This window comes from Neoarius graeffei, chromosome 13 (assembly GCF_027579695.1).
Source record: "Neoarius graeffei isolate fNeoGra1 chromosome 13, fNeoGra1.pri, whole genome shotgun sequence".
NCBI lineage: Eukaryota > Metazoa > Chordata > Actinopteri > Siluriformes > Ariidae > Neoarius > Neoarius graeffei.
The window spans coordinates 23770591-23783129 of NC_083581.1; positions in this window are offsets into that span (position 1 = coordinate 23770591).

Consider the following 12539-nt stretch of genomic DNA (forward strand, 5'->3'; position numbering starts at 1 on the left):
CACCTAGTAATCTAAAGACTAACTTCTTGAGAAGATCAACACAAAACACAGATTGAGAGCCCCAGAATTATGCATTTGTTACGAGGGAAAACAAATTCCTAACATTCCAAGAACCATGAGGCATTTTGCACAATGTAAAGTATGTTTAATTTAAATGTTCAATAACATTTTGTTCTGTAATTTCTCATGGTATATTTATACAGGAGTGAAGCAAATCCACAGTAAAAGGAAGTGATCAGCATCTGAAAGTTACTAATTTTCATCAGCTAGCCGTCATCTCTAATGCCAGGATCAGACAACATGAATTCAGCCTGATTCTGACATGATTTTGTCATGGCTGACAAATTTCCAGCATCAGGCCTGAACATGAACATCTGGAATGATGAACTGGCCTTGTAGTGTAACATTCAAAGAACGGTGATGTGGCATCTGGGACACTTCACAACACCCCGACGAAAAGTCTCGCATCGCAAATCTAGAATTTTTTACATTTTATCACCTAGTTTGGGGTGGCATGGTGGTGTAGTGGTTAGCACTGTCACCTCACAGCAAGAAGGTTCTGGGTTCGAGCCCAGTAGCTGATGAGGGCCTTTCTGTGTAGAGTTTGCATGTTCTCCCTGTGTCTGCGTGGGTTTCCTCTGGGTGCTCTGGTTTCCCCCACAGTCCAAAGGCATGCAGGTTCGGCTAACTGGTGACTCTAAATTGACCGTAGGTGTGAATGTGAGTGTGAATGGTTGTTTGTCTCCATGTGTCAGCCCTGTGATGACCTGGCAACTTGTCCAGGGTGTACCCCGCCTCTCACCCATAGTCAGCTGGGATAGGCTCCAGCTTGCCCGTGACCCTGCACAGGATAAGTGGTTATAGATGGATGGATGGATCACCTAGTTTGACGATTCCTAGATAGCAAATGATTGACAATTTCTTGACCCTCCTCCCCCATTGACATGCAAGGACATGAACGATCATGGGTTGGGGTCAAACTTTTAGTGTTTCCAGTCTCCCGACCAAGACATGGCAAGAATTTATGGCCATGATCGTCTAATCTGACGTAGTGACCATCCTGAAAGATGAAAATATCTTGTCGTCTGATCCTGGCATCAGACTTATTCATCACATAGAAATGCAGATGCACAGATTTGAGCGCACAGAATGAAGTAGGAACAAATCTGCATCTAATTTATGAAAATAATGCACAGCATCAAGACAACCAGTGATTTGAGTGCAATTATGAGTCAAAAGCCATCGCCCACTCATCTCTTATTTACGTCATATGAATATGCCACGCCCCAATTTACCTAAAAGAGTAATGTTTAAATCAGCTATATGAATGAAGCAGATTTTGCAGGAATTTTTTTTAAGCACACCGATTTATTATTATTATTTTTTTTTTTTGGCACAAGAAACGGAAGAGACTGAATGAAGTGCTATAAAAAAATAAAATCCTCAGACATGGAAATGGGTTAGCCTATCAACACTTGAAAGCACTGGAAAGGATTAGAAGTCAATCAGCAAACCTGGCCTGTCTTCAAGACTTGGCCTCTTTTCTCTTATATAACAGAGTAAAGAATCTTGATTCACTTAACCCCAAAGGAATTAATCCACGCAGTTCAAGAGGTCAAACTTACAAACAGCTACTGCACAATAACAGGATGGACAGGGATATTGATTATATTGTGTGAATATTAGGCTATAACACATCAGTTTATTATTATTATTACCTCGCCCGGGACGGAGTCCACCAGGGGACAAGGTATTGTTTTTTTAAGTCGGGTTTCTTTGTTAATGATGTTATGTGAAAACAGCTGGATCAATCTTCATGAAACTTTCAGGATAGCTGGGCATTGGTCTCAAATATAACCTCCAAAAGTTTGGGGGTCATTCAGTCAAGGTTTTTGTGGCTACTGCTTCATATAGAGGCAGTAGCCACAATGTCATCGTGCTATAAGAATGTAAGAGTGTAACAATCGAGTAGTACAGTGTGTTCTGATTGGCTGAGAGCAGCGGAGAATCAGAATCAGAACCATGTTTATTGGCCAAGTATGTTCACACATAAGGTCAAAATCAAGGTCAAGGTCACCAAAAAGTTCAAAATCGTTTTTTCATGATATCTTCCCTCATATTCATCATACGTGCTATGGGGCGAGGTTTGTTTTGCCTGGCAACACTTATTATTATTATTATTATTATTATTATTATCTCTGTGAGTAAATGAATAGACTAGAACTGTGACCAGAAAACAAAAAGAACATCCTCTTAGGCATCACTATGACCATTTCCTTTAGGACATGCTCTGGAAATTAAAATGAAATGCACATAACCTACATCTCAAATCACAAATATACCCTTTTACATCCTTTTGTTCTTAAGTGATAATATGATGCTGCAATATACGACACCCATATAGGTAAAATTGAATTCAGCTTCATATCAGTTATCTATGGATATTCTCATCCAGGAAGGCAGGATTACTGATACATCACTGTACAAGCAATCAGTTAATGCAGCCGACAAGATATAGACACTCAGTAGATCACTTGATATATTTAATAATAGTTTACACTACTTAATGACTGCATGAATAAATGACCTTCTACCTTCTCTGAAAGAATTTTGATTTTGTCGATCTTACCTTGTGGTACGTAAGAGTTCCAGGTGTTCGTGCAGTTCAGTATGGGTAAGCAGAGACAGCAGGCATAGAAGACAGCACGAGAAAACTGGCGCAACTGACGCACAAAGATGCGCAAAGGGGACACTTTTATTCTAGTTTGCAGCAGCTCGCATGAGCCCTACCGCTTTATGAATGAAGCGGAAAGCAGCTTATGTGCAGTCTTAACTTGCCTCGAGCCGAGTTGGAAATGAGATGCTCTACTCTGACTCTCCTGCCAAAAGCTTTGGACAGATTGTCTCGCTGGGAGACAAGGATAAAGACTGAGAGGAGAGGAGAGGAGAGGGGAGGGGAGGGGAGGGGAGGGGTGGGGAGAAAAAAGTGCATCACTCACTTTCTCAGGTGTATGCTTGCACCAGCATGTCAGTGTTTCAAGCTTAAGGAGTGGCATTTTGCATTACAGTTCTTCATTTCATCCATCCATCTTCAGTAACTGCATGGCAGATCCAGTATCTATCCTGGGCAGGAACACTGGGCATGAGGCAGGAATACACCCTGAATAGGACACAAGTACAGAGTACTTGTACCATATTCACCATAGTACTATATTCACAGACCTAGGAGCAATTTACACCTGCATGCATGATTTTGGGGGTTGGAAACCAAAGAACCCAGATTAAACTGACATGGACATGAGTAGAACACGTACTCAACTAAAGTTCAGTACACACTCAGAAAATAAAACTTTTAGACCACCTGTTGTTGCTTTATGCAGTTCTCTAATCAGCCAATCCATTGACAGCAGCACAATGCATAAAATCGTGCATATACAAATCAAGAGCTTCGGTTCATGTTCACTTCAAACATCAGAATGGGGAAAATTGTGATCTCAAAGTGTGACTTTCACTGTGGCATGGGTGTTGGTTTGAGCCAGATGGACTGGTTTGAGTATTTCAGAAACTGCTGATCTCCTGGGGTTTTCACACACAACAGTCTCCAGAGTTGACACAGAATGGTGTGAAAAACAAAATACATTGTGTGAGCAACAGTTCTGTGGGTGGAAACAAACACCTTGTTGATAAGAGAGGTCAGAGGAAAATGGGCAGATTGGTTCGAGCTGCCAGGAAGGATACAGTAATGCATATAATCACTCATTACAACCATGGTGAGCAGAAAGGCATCTCAGTATGCAACAGCAGAAGACCACATTGGGTTCCAGTCCTGCAGCCAAGAACAGGAATCTTAGAATCAAGAACAAGTTTGTATTAAAGTGGCCAGTGAGTGCTTGAGGTCTAATAATGAGCCGAGGTGGTACATTAGTGTAGATTATACCTTGGGGAATAGAAATGGACTCCTACTGTACCACTATTCCTGACAGTGTATAGAATCAGGGACCCTGAAGCTGTGATGCAACAGTGCTACCCAGGGCACCATCCTACTGCATCCATAATTAAATTAATTATGCAAAAAATTAATTTAAAAAAATCCCAGGTACTAATAATTTAGACCATAAGTTACTGTCATTAGGAGGTGTGTTGTCAGAGGCTCAAACAGTATGTTAACTTCTGCAGTCAATCAGGATTACCGTATCATGACATTTTACTGATATGGCAGTCAAACACTTCATAATCTTGTTTGTCTGTACAGGTATATAGTGTTTCCATACTTTCACAAACCATTGTAAATTTATTTGAACTGGTAGAGTGTTTCTTGTGATGCTCACTCTCCCTTTTAGCAGTGATCTTTGTGCTATAATACTCATTAATTAATTTTCAGTAACTGATTGATCCTGGTCAGCATCGTGGTTGATCTGGAGCCTATCCCCTGGAACACGGGACGTGAGGCGGAAATTCACCTGGCAAAGCAAAAAGCATCTCAGCAGGATCTCAGTGGGATTTCTCATGCAAAACTCCACATCCTGAACAAGCAGTCTCCAGTGAAGTTACTGTAGGAGTAAATGGAATAAACCCATGTGAACTTGTTAATTACAAATGTATATATTGGATGTTGCCAAGGAAGGGAGAATGGAAGCTAAATATGGAGTTCCCTAGATAGTTCTGTCTTAGCAAATGTGAAGAGATGGTTGTTGGTGTTCCATGTGGACTTGAAAATACACTTGACTATTTAAATTTCCATGGATGAACATGCAACTTTTTCCATTACACCCTTGGAGATTCAAGAAGAACTGGTTAAAACATGATAACTATTTTTGCCTATTGTAATAGTAAAGCATGTTGAAACAAACTGAAATAGTTCTTGTTCATCTTGAGTGACATTCCCCCCCAATTTGGTGGCATGGTGGTATAGTGGTTAGCACTGTTACCTCACAGCAAGAAGGTTCTGGGTTCGAGCCCAGTGGCCGACGGGGGCCTTTCTGTGTGGAGTTTGCATGTTCTCCCTGTATCTGTGTGGGTTTCCCCTACAGTCCAAAGACATGCAGGTTAGGCTAATTGGTGGCTCTAAATTGACCGTAGATGTGTGTGTGAATGGTTGTTTGTCTCTATGTGTCAGCCCTGTGATGACCTGGTGACTTGTCCAGGGTGTACCCTGCCTCTCATCCATAGTCAGCTGGGATAGGCTCCAGTTTGCCCGTGACCCTGCATAGGATAAGCAGTAATGGATGGATTTCCCCCTCATTTTCTTTGCCTGCCAGCCAGCTCTTCCCCATCCTACAACAGCTACTAACTGTGGCAGGTGAAGGTTAACATGTACTTCTACTCATGCTGCATCACATGGCAGTGCAACAGAGCACTGTCTGCCTCTTCTGCATAGAGCAGCTCACAGGCATCCCGGATTGGCTAGTTTTGCTGAGCTTGACAGAGGAGAAAGTATGCTTTCTGGGTGAGTTGATGGCAACACTAGTCATGAAAAGGACCCCTTTACAGACCATTCAATGGAACAAGGCTTGACTTGCATACCATGCAAGGCTTCTTGAGAGAAGACAAAGCCACTTGTCTTACCATATTTGTCTATTATTTGTAACTCCAGTCGTGAAGCTGGGCATATTGCCCTCAGTACCTATCAGCCATATTACAAAGTTGGTTTGTTTCCTCTCTACAAAGTGGAAACAAACGCCTGCCAACAAGGCTAGGGGGGTTTGAAGGGAAAAATCTACAACATTACAAGGGAGTCCGAGTGTCTAATGCTTCAACATTTTCAGGAAACCTTACCACATCATTCAGGAACTCCTCATGGGATCACATCTACACTCATGGACTGACATCAAGCACCAAGGTGCTAAAAAAAATGCAAGCAATATTGCGGACCAGCAAGTAAGTTCTGTAACACCTGCCAGATAAACATCTGTCTGAAGCACTGCATACATTTTGGACCAGTTTCAATGAGAGAGAGCATGTTGTATTTCAATTCAACAGACATCAGAGTATCAAAAAGTAGAAAGCTGGGGAAGCTGACTTTGGAGGAGTTTGCAGCTTTACTTGCTGACTTCAATTCAGTAGTGAAAAGTGCACATCATAGTGTTTGAGTTCCATTCCTGTTAACGATCACACCAGATGGTACTGGGCCTGAGTCTAATTGAACCATGCTCTGGCTCTCCTCTTTGATGTGGGCCAGGAAATTTTACGCAGTGTTCACACTAGTCATACAAACTGGACTTTGGGGGTCAAACATGCTTGGGCACGGTACGTATTGCCTGGTGTGAGTACACCTGAATTTTCATTTTGAACAAAGTATGGTATCAGTACCATTTATGAGAGCTGTCTGTAATTGTTTGGTGGGTTGCAGTACTTTGAATAAAGCCTCATGACAACTTTGATATATAGTCTCTAAATGTTCAGAGGGAAATTGTTCTGGTGCCCCAAAATGAAAAGAAGTAGAAAAGATGTTTAGTATGGTTCTATGACAAAGTGGAGGACCTCCAGGCCACCTGGTATACTCAACATGATAAGCTTGGCCAGAGAATCAGTGTGATGTAGTGGTTATGGTTACAAAGTGATTGCTTTGGTATCAGTACTTGGCAAGAAAACAAGTTTGCAAGAACACAAGAATTACAGGGGGCGGCATGGTGGTGTAGTGGTTAGCGCCGTCGCCTCACAGCAAGAAGGTCCGGGTTTGAGCCCCATGGCCGGCGAGGGCCTTTCTGTGCAGAGTTTGCATGTTCTTCCCATGTCTGCGTGGGTTTCCTCCAGGTGCTCTGGTTTCCCCCACAGTCAGTTTCCCCCACAGTTAGGTTAACTGGTGACTCTAAATTGACAGTAGGTGTGAATGTAAGTGTGAATGGTTGTCTGTGTCTATGTGTCAGCCCTGTGATGACCTGGCGACTTGTCCAGGGTGTACCCCGCCTTTCGCCAGTAGTCAGCTGGGATAGGCTCCAGCTTGCCTGCGACCCTGTAGAACAGGATAAAGCGGCTACAGATAATGAGATGAGACAAGAATTACAGGTTCTATCTATCTATCTATCTATCTATCTATCTTCATATGGGATATTAGAAGTTATGGGTCTCTTTGCTGATAATCATTCAGGGGTGTTTTTTTCCTCTGGCTAATGGTTTACAAGAACATTCATTAATTTATTCATTCGTTCTTTAATCCATTTGGTTCCTTGAACTTTGGTTACCCTACAGTCAACAACAATGCACATGAATGAAGCATATGCCACTGATCTAGAGGATTAGTCAGTCTTTGTGTTAATAATGCCTTATATAACTAACACATGTTGAGAAAGCATGAGTGGAAGAGGCAGTGCTGCATAATCCTTTGTGTTTAGTCCACCTTGAAAGAACTTCAGCTCACAGAGTTGTGGTCATTGAATTAAGTATATGATTAAATAATGTTTTAGATTCATGTTAAACTATGCATAGTTGAAGTAAACTGAACTGAATTTTTTTTACATTCACATTTACAACATTTAGCAGATGCCCTTACAGGCTTACAGAAGTGCTTTGTAGCACTTTTCCAACAAGAAAAAAAATATCCTCATGCAAACTCATGAGGTCAGGGACTAAGAACACAGTCTTAAAAGTCCTGTTGTGGAGGTTAGTGCAGTATGAAAAGAAAACACCAGATAGATTTGTTTTTAATAGACAAGCACAATAAATAGTAGATTTAAAAAAAAAAAAAAGCTTACTGAAAAGATTGGTCTTTAGTATTTGTTGAAAACAGCCAGCGACTTATTCCACCATCTGGGTGCCAGGACAAAGAATTCATGTCTTTCTTGCACCATGAGAGATGTTGAGTCCAGTCGAGTAGTGCCTGAGGCTCAGAGGAAGTATGGTGCAGAGGGTGGTGTGATAAGTGGTAGGTGGGTGTTGGGCTATTTTTGGCATAAATCTAACACATGCAAGTACAGGAAGCCAGTGGTGGGAGTGTAGCAATGTGGTGGTCTGGGAAAATTTGAGAAGCTTGAAAAACATGTTACAAAGCTGCATTCTGGATCAGTTGCAGGGGTTGGATGGCATGCAGGGGCAGACTTGCTAGGAGGTAGTGTTGTAGTACTCAAGACTGGTCTCAAGACCACTTTTTGAAGGTCTCATTCTCGTCTCGCAGTTGACCACATTTTACTCAGTTTCATCTTGGTCTCAAACAAACATAGAGGACTTTCTCTGCTTCAAATGCAACCAATAATGTGACTCATTGCAAATTTGAAGTTGTTCTTCCTGTTAATGGCCATCACCCTTCCCCAGTCCCCTTCCCACCCACTGGTCTGGTCTTGACTTGGTCTCAACCCCTCAAAGTCTTGGTCTCGATACACTTTGGTCTTGGTCATGACTTGGTCTCGGTTTAGGTAGTCTTGACTGCAACACTACCAGGAGGTAATTGCAGTAGTCTAAAGGTTTCCTCCTTATGTAATCTCAGGGAGTTTTTCCTTGCCGCCAAGTGACCTCTGTGGATAGAAAGTGCCAGATCATCCTGTTGTTTTATTGGAGAAACCTGGATGACTGAGTTTAGCAATGTGAAACGAGAAGAGTAGCTGGTTGTCCAAGGCAATAACAGACTGTGAGATCCGAGTTGTCCAGGCAGGTCACAAGATCTTGACATAGGGATGCATTTCCAGGGTTTTACAGCAGCTCAGTTTTGCTATGATTTAATCTAAGCTAATGAACTCCAAACTATGATGAGATGTCTGCCAGACATCTGAGATTCATACAGAAACAAGAATCTCTGATGGAAGAATGGAAAGTTTTGATGAGAGAGACAAGAGGAGGGTGGCCAGTCTTGTTCAAGCAGACAGTAAGGCTATGATAACTCCAATGGGCTAAGAACACCATGGAGAATACGCTTCACAACCATGGTGATCAGAAAGGCATCTCGGAAAGCATAAAACATCGGTCCTTGAAGTGGACACGTTACAACAGCAGAAGACTGTCCCCACTGGGCTGCATTCCTGTCATCCAAGAACAGGAATCTGAGGCTACAGTGGGGACAGGTTTACAGAAACTGGATATTTGAAGAATGGGGAAGACCATTGCCTGGTCTCATTAGAACATAAGTCTTATTAAAATGTAAAAGTATTAAGAAATATTAATGCATAATTATTAAGGCACAATGGTGTAGTGGTTAGCACGGTCGCCTCACAGCAAGAAGGTTCCGGGTTCAAACCCAGCGGCCGGCGAAGGCCTTTCTGTGTGGAGTTTGCATGTTCTCCCCGTGTCTGCGTGGGTTTCCTTCGGGTGCTCAAGTTTCCCCCACAATCCAAAGACATGCAGTTAGGTTGACGTGGGGCGGCCTTGGGCTGAGGTGCCCTTGAGCAAGGTACCTAACCCCTGACTTCTGTGTGTGGCTGCCCACTGCTCTGGGTATGTGTGCATGTGTTCACTGCTTCAGATGGGTTAAATGCAGAGGATGAATTTCACTGTGCTTGAAGTGTGCATGTGACAAATAAAGGTGGGTTTCTTAAAACAGCTCCATACCTCAAAGCGTACAGAGAAGGATTACATAAACATACACAAAATAACTTCAAATAGACTTTCAGTGTATGCATGAATTCAAAAATAGTGTGATCCTGTAAAAATGTAAAAGACATAGGAAATAAAGACCTGCCGAATCCTCACATCAACCTTCTTTCCAGTTTTTCCACCACATGCCAGTGTTACATTCTCTGATTACAATGCCCTCTGTCATATTAATATAGACTCATGATTTATTCTTGATTTGATGATGTATTAAAAAGCAGCGCAATCATAACTTTAATACTTTGGTGCAAAATTCATACAAATATGATCTAATACGCTGTACATACACACTCATATATAGAACAAAATTATAATGTCATATATAGACTATCGTAAGATATTTACATTGCTTACTAGCATTGAAAAAGAGCGTAATCGCATCGGGCTTGTTGTAAATGACAAGAAGACCAAGGTGATGTCTTGCAATGTTACATCTCCAGCACCAATCTCTCCACAAGCAATGGGACAGTGCTTGATGAAGTAGACGATTTCAAGTATCTAGGCTTGTGGGTTAATTCAACTGAGTAGGGTATCAAAGTCCGCAAGGCACTAGCCTGGCAGGCACCGAATGACATGAGTAAGATCTGGAAATCAAGTGTTTCTCACGAGCTGAAGTGTAGGCTCTTTGTGGCCACCATCGGGTCTGTCCTCCTATATGGATGCGAATGCTGGTCACTTACCTTAGAAAGATCTCTTGATGGCTCCTACACTCAAATGTTACGTGCGGCTCTGAACATCAGCTGGCAGAGCTATGTACCAAATGAAGATTTATATGGTACCCTCCCCACAGAATTTCTGACAAGGTGGCCTGGTGGAGACTTGGACTTGTAGGCCACTGCTTCAGGCACAAGAATCTGCCTGCTGGTGAGCTTGTGCTGTGGGAGCCTCTTCACGGTTACAGAAGTCAAGGCCGTCCCCCTGCAACCTTCATCGACACCCTGGAAAGGGATGTGGGCGCAGCCAGTACTGCTGAGCTAGCCAATTGCATGGCTGATCGACAGGATTGGGGCTCCAGGCATGCGACTTGACTGAGGCTGCCATGAGTGAGTAAGATATTTATTAAAAGAAATAATGTTATAAAATCATAAGCTAACCTAAATAAATTAGTCTTCAAAGCAGATTTAAAATGATCTAAACTAGCATCAGCTCTAAGCTGGCTGGGGAATGAATTCCATAAAACTAGCGCAGCCACAGAAAAAAAAAAAAAAAACATCTCCTGTAGTCTTCTTGGTTCTTAGTGCAGGAGGTTCAAGTAACCATTCATTGTTTAAGCGTAGTTAATATCTTGTCGCTACTTTAAGACATACAGTTAGGTCCATGTATATTTGGACACTGACACAAATTTTCTTTTTTTTTTACCTGTTTACTGAAACATATTCAAGTTATAGTTATATAATGGACATGGGCATAAAGTCCAGACTTTCAACTTTCATTTGAGGGTATCCACATTAAAATTGGATGAAGGGTTTAGGAGTTTCAGCTCCTTAACATGTGCCACCCTGTTTTTAAAGGGACCAAAAGTAATTGGACAATTGACTCAAAGGCTATTTCATGGGCAGTTGCAGGCAATTCCTTCATTATTCATTCTCAATTAAGCAGATAAAAGGCCTGGAGTTGATCTGAGGCGTGGTGCTTGCATTTGGAAGATTTTGCTGTGAAGAAAACATGCGGTCAAAGGAGCTCTCCATGCAGGTGAAACAAGCCATCCTTAAGCTGCGAAAACAGAAAAAACCCATCCGAGAAATTGCTACAATATTAGGAGTGGCAAAATCTACAGTTTGGTACATCCTGAGAAAGAAAGAAAGAAAGAAAGAAAGAAAGAAAGAAAGAGAGAGAGAGAGAGAGAGAGAGAGAGAGAGAAAGAAAGAAAGAAAGAAAGAAAGAAAGAAAGAAAGAAAGAAAGCACTGGTGAACTCATCAATGCAAAAAGACCTAGACGCCCACAGAAGACAACAGTGGTGGATGATCGCAGAATAATTTCCATGGTGAAGAGAAACCCCTTCACAACAGCCAACCAAGTGAACAACACTCTCCAGGAAGTAGGCGTATCAATACCCAAATCTACCATAAAGAGAAGACTGCATGAAAGTAAATACAGAGGGTTCACTGCATGGTGCAAGACACTCATAAGCCTCAAGAATAAAAAGGCTAGATTGGACTTTGCTAAAAAACATCTAAAAAAGCTAGCACAGTTCTGGAAGAACATTCTTTGGACAGATGAAACCAAGATCAACCTCTACCAGAATGATGGAAAGAAAAAAGTATGGCGAAGGCGTGGTACAGCTCATGATCCAAAGCATACTACATCATCTGTAAAACGGTGGAGGCAGTGTGATGGCTTGGGCATGCATGGCTGCCAGTGGCACTGGGTCACTAGTGTTTATTGATGATGTGACACAGGACAGAAGCAGCCGGATGAATTCTGAGGTATTCAGAGACATACTGTGTGCTCAAATCCAGCCAAACTGATTGGTCGGCGTTTCATAATACAGATGGACAATGACCCAAAACATAAAGCCAAAGCAACCCAGGAGTTTATTAAAGCAAAGAAGTGGAATATTCTTGAATGGCCAAGTCAGTCACCTGATCTCAACCCAATTGAGCATGCATTTCACTTGTTAAAGACTAAACTTCAGACAGAAAGGCCCACAAACAAACAGAAACTGAAAACCGGTGCAGTAAAGGCCTGGCAGAGCATTAAAAAGGAGGAAACACAGCGTCTGGTGATGTCTATGAGTTCAAGACTTCAGGCAGTCATTGCCAACAAAGGGTTTTCAACCAAGTATTAGAAATGAACATTTTATTTACAATTATCTAATTTGTCCAATTACTTTTGAGCCCCTGAAATGAAGGGATTGTGTTTTAAAAAATGCTTTAGTTCCTCACATTTTTATGCAATCATTTTGTTCAACCCACTGAATTAAAGCTGAAAGTCTGAACTTCAACTGCATCTGAATTGTTTTGTTCAAAATTCATTGTGGTAATGTACAGAACCAAAATTAGAAAAATGTTGTCTCTGTCCA